The following is a 4318-nucleotide window of genomic DNA, read 5'->3' as shown; positions in this document are numbered from 1 at the left end:
TCTGGGAAGTCAATTGGATCAGTGTATGATGAGTGAAGCCATGGCCCTCTCTGTCATTGGGAAAATTCGCTCAAAGACAAAGTATTTGGCAAGAATATTTAAGTTCCTGGACAAGAAGACAATAAGGACTTTAGCTACGTCTTTAATTCAATGTCACTATGACTACACCTGCATATACTGGTACAGTGGTTTCACTAAAATATCAAAAGACAGGCTCCAAATAGCCCAAAACAAACTAATGAGGGTCATCCTTAACCTCAGTCCAAGAACGCACATTAGCCCCTCATTTTAAAGATTTAAATTGGCTCTCCTATCAAATGACAACACTATATTGGACATCACATCAGTGATGATGTCACAATGTCCAGTGAACTGATGCCATAGAAATGCATAATCTCTGATGCTGTCATACCCACTGATGATGTCATAGACATTGTGACATCATTAATGATATCATAAATCCTTCCCTGTTGAGGTTATACATTGGATGACTCTTGCTCACAGCCCAGCCAATCAAGCATGAACCTGCGACAACATGGACCATGGACCAAGTGTGTGGAATTTCTAGTTTGCAGTTAAACAGCGGAAATGAGAGCAGTTCCTGCATGGATAGACAAAGTTCACGATCTTAACAAAGTCGAGCAAAGTATTTATGATCTTGCCTTCAAACCAGATGGCAGCCAGCTGATTGTTGCTGCAGGATCTCGTGTCCTGGTTTATGACACATCAATTGGAGCTCTTATCCAGCCACTGAAGGGACACAAAGACACAGTGTACTGTGTGTCATATGCCAAAGATGGTCAAAGGTTTGCCTCGGGGTCGGCAGACAAAAGCATCATCATATGGACATCTAAACTGGAGCGTATTTTGCAATACACTCATAATGACTCTATCCAGTGCATTGCCTATAACCCTGTCACAAACCAACTTGCCTCCTGCTCCTCTGGGGACTTTGGGCTGTGGTCCCCAGAGCAGAAATCGGAGTCCAAACATAAAGTGAACAGCAAGATAACATGTTGTGGGTGGACAAATGATGGCCAGCACCTGGCCCTTGGTATGATGAATGGAGTAGTGAGCATCCAGAACAGAAATGGGGAGGAGACGGTCAAGATAAAGCGACCGGGAGGCTCCTCCTCTCCTATTTGGTCCATAGCCTGGAACCCCTCTAAGGGTGAGCCCAATGACATTCTGGCTGTGGCAGATTGGGGTCAGAAGTTGTCCTTATATCAGCTCAATGGAAAGCAGATTGGGAAAGACAGGACTCTCACCTATGACCCTTGCTGCGTCAGTTATTTATCCAAGGGTGAGTATATAGTCATGGGTGGCTCTGACAAACGGGCCTCCCTCTACACTAAAGTTGGGGTGCGGCTCGGCACCATCGGAGAACAGAACTCCTGGGTGTGGTCCTGCCGGGTCAAGCCTGACTCTAATTATGTGGTGTTGGGCTGCCAGGATGGGACCATCGCCTGCTACCAACTTATTTTCAGTACGGTTCACAGCCTCTATGAAGATTGCTATGCTTACCGAGACAGCATGACCAATGTCATTGTCCAGCATCTCATCACTGAACAGAGAGTGAGGATCAAGTGCCGTGAGCTGGTGAAAAAAATTGCCATCTACAGGAACCGTCTAGCCATTCAGCTGCCTGGGAAGATTCTCATCTATGAGCTCTACTCAGATGACTCTTCAGACATGCAATACCGCATCAAGGAGAAGATCCGCAGGGAGTTGGAATGCAACTTGCTGTTGGTCTGCTCTCAGCACATCATCTTGTGTCAGGAGAAGAGGCTCCAATGTTTGTCCTTCACCAGTGTCAGGGAGAAAGAATGGATGATGGAATCTCTCATCCACTACATTAAAGTAATTGGAGGCCCACCGGGCAGAGAGGGCCTGCTGGTGGGGCTGAAGAATGGGGCTATCCTGAAGATATTTGTAGACAACCCTTTGGCGATCACGCTGCTGAAGCTGTCAACATCGCTGCGGTGCCTGGACATGAGTGTTTCACGCAATAAGCTGGCCGTGGTGGATGAGCACAACACCCTCCTGGTCTATGACATCAACACTAAGGAATTGCTTTTCCAGGAGCCTAATGCTAACAGCGTGGCCTGGAACACCCAGTGCGAGGACTTGATCTGCTTCTCTGGCAGCGGCTACCTTAACATCAAAGCTAGTAACTTCCCCGTGCACCAACAGAAGCTGCAAGGCTTTGTGGTCAGCTACAATGGCTCGAATATCTTCTGTCTACATGTCTACTCCATGTTTGCTGTAGAGGTGCCCCAGTCTGCGCCCATGTACCAGTACCTGGAGAAGAGGATGTTTAAGGAGGCTTACCAGATCGCCTGCCTGGGCGTGACGGACAACGACTGGCAGGATCTGGCCACAGAGGCCTTGGAGGGACTTGACTTTGACACAGCCAAGAAGGCCTTCATCAGAGTGAGGGACTTGCGCTACCTGGAGCTCATCAACAGCATCGAGGAGAGGAAGAAGCGGGGTGAGAACAACAATGAGCTGTTCCTGGCAGACATCTATGCTTACCAGGGGAAATTCCACAAGGCAGCCAAGCTCTACAAATGCACCGGCGAAGAATCCAGAGCCCTGAGCATGTACACTGACCTGCGCATGTACGAATATGCCAAGGATTTTTCCGAGATGTACCTGACTGCAGGAGAACACGTCAAAGCCATAGACATTATTGGAGACCATGGCTGGGCAGATATGCTGATCAACATAGCTCGTAAGTTGGACAAGGCAGAGCGTGAACCGCTGGCGAGGTGCGCGCTCTACTTCAAGAGGATGAAGCACCACGGCTATGCCTCAGAGACTTATTCCAAGATGGGAGACCTGCAGGCACTGGTGCAGCTGCATGTGGAAACCTGCCACTGGGATGAGGCCTTCTCACTGGTGGAGAAGCATACCCAGTTCAAAGATGACGTTTATGTACCATATGCCCAATGGTTGGCTGAGAATGACCATTTCGAGGAGGCACAAAAAGCATTCCACAAGGTGGGACGACAGAACAAGGCTGTGAAAGTGCTGGAGCAGCTTACCCACAATGCAGTCGTGGAGAGCAGGTTCAACGATGCAGGGTACTATTACTGCATGCTGTCTATCCAGTGTCTGGAGATCGCGAGGGAAAGTGTTGAACAGAAGAATGAGATGCTAAAGAAGTTTGAGCGCTTTCAGCACCTGGCTGAGGTCTACCATGTCTATCACACCATTCAGCGTTATACGGATGAGCTCTTCAGTTCCCACCTGCCAGAGACGCTCTTCAACATCTGCAGGTTCCTCCTGAACAACATCACAAAGGACATACCGCTGGGCATTTCCAAAGTTAAGACCTTGTATGCACTGGCAAAGGAGAGTCGAAAACTGGGTGCATATAAACTCGCAAGGTATTCCTATGAGAAGCTCCAGGAGCTCCACATTCCTTCCCGCTTCCAGGAGTCCATAGAACTGGGCAGCCTCACCATCCGCTCCAAACCCTTCAATGACAGTGAGGACCTGATTCAGGGCATGATGTGCTACCGCTGCTCCACCAACAACCCCCTGCTGAATAACCAGGGGAGTGTGTGCATCAACTGCAAACAGCCTTTCATCTACTCATCTTCATCATATGAGGTGTTACCTCTGGTTCAGTTCTACCTGGAGGAGGGCATCGATGATGAGGAAGCTGTGCTGCTTATTGACCTAGAGGGTCCTCACACAGACAGGAAAGCTGCACGCTGGCATGATATGAGCAGTGACAGTGAGGCACAGACTTTAAAGATGGATGACGCTGTAGATGATGTAGAGGAAAACCCTTTCATAGCCGAAATTAGCTTAGAACACGGGGCATCTAACTTTGTGCCGGTCAAGGTGAGTCGCTCAGTGCTGCGCTCCATGAGCAGGAGGGACATCCTGATCAAGCGCTGGCCCAGGCCGCTCAAGTGGGAGTACTTCTGCTCCCTACTACCTGATGTCAGCATCACCATGTGCCCCAACTGCTTCAAGATGTTCCACAGTGAGGATTATGAGCTTATGGTGCTTCAGCACAACGGCTGTCCATACTGTCGCAGACCCATCGACGAACCCAACTGATCTACTGTCAGCTAGAGCAGCTCTTTTAAACACTTCTGTTTTTCTATCATTTAGCTAATCTGCCTTCTTACGGCGTGGCCAAAGAGGCCGGTAAATGGGTCTGTCCGTATTTCTGTCCGTCCCCACGAATAAAAGAGTAAATCCTAGAGGCTATAATAAGTAGGACTGGTAAAGTGATTACATCAGAGAGAGCTCTGCTCTACTCCTAATTCTAGCGCAAACCAGCACAAAGAACAAACTC

At 48.7% G+C, this 4318-nt stretch overlaps 1 pseudogene across 1 annotated transcript; it reads left to right on the top strand.

Annotated features, from left to right (window-relative positions):
- Positions 1–588: 588 nt before the first annotated feature.
- LOC310774598 (intraflagellar transport protein 122 homolog pseudogene) lies at positions 589–4077 on the top strand (annotated as a pseudogene). Its single transcript has one exon. The product of its transcript is annotated as an intraflagellar transport protein 122 homolog pseudogene (transcript).
- The last annotated feature ends 241 nt before the right edge of the window (positions 4078–4318 follow it).

This window comes from Poromitra crassiceps, assembly GCF_964638095.1.
Source record: "Poromitra crassiceps genome assembly, chromosome: 1".
In the NCBI taxonomy this organism is placed as follows: Eukaryota; Metazoa; Chordata; class Actinopteri; order Beryciformes; family Melamphaidae; genus Poromitra; species Poromitra crassiceps.
This window is presented reverse-complemented; position numbering and strand designations above follow the sequence as displayed.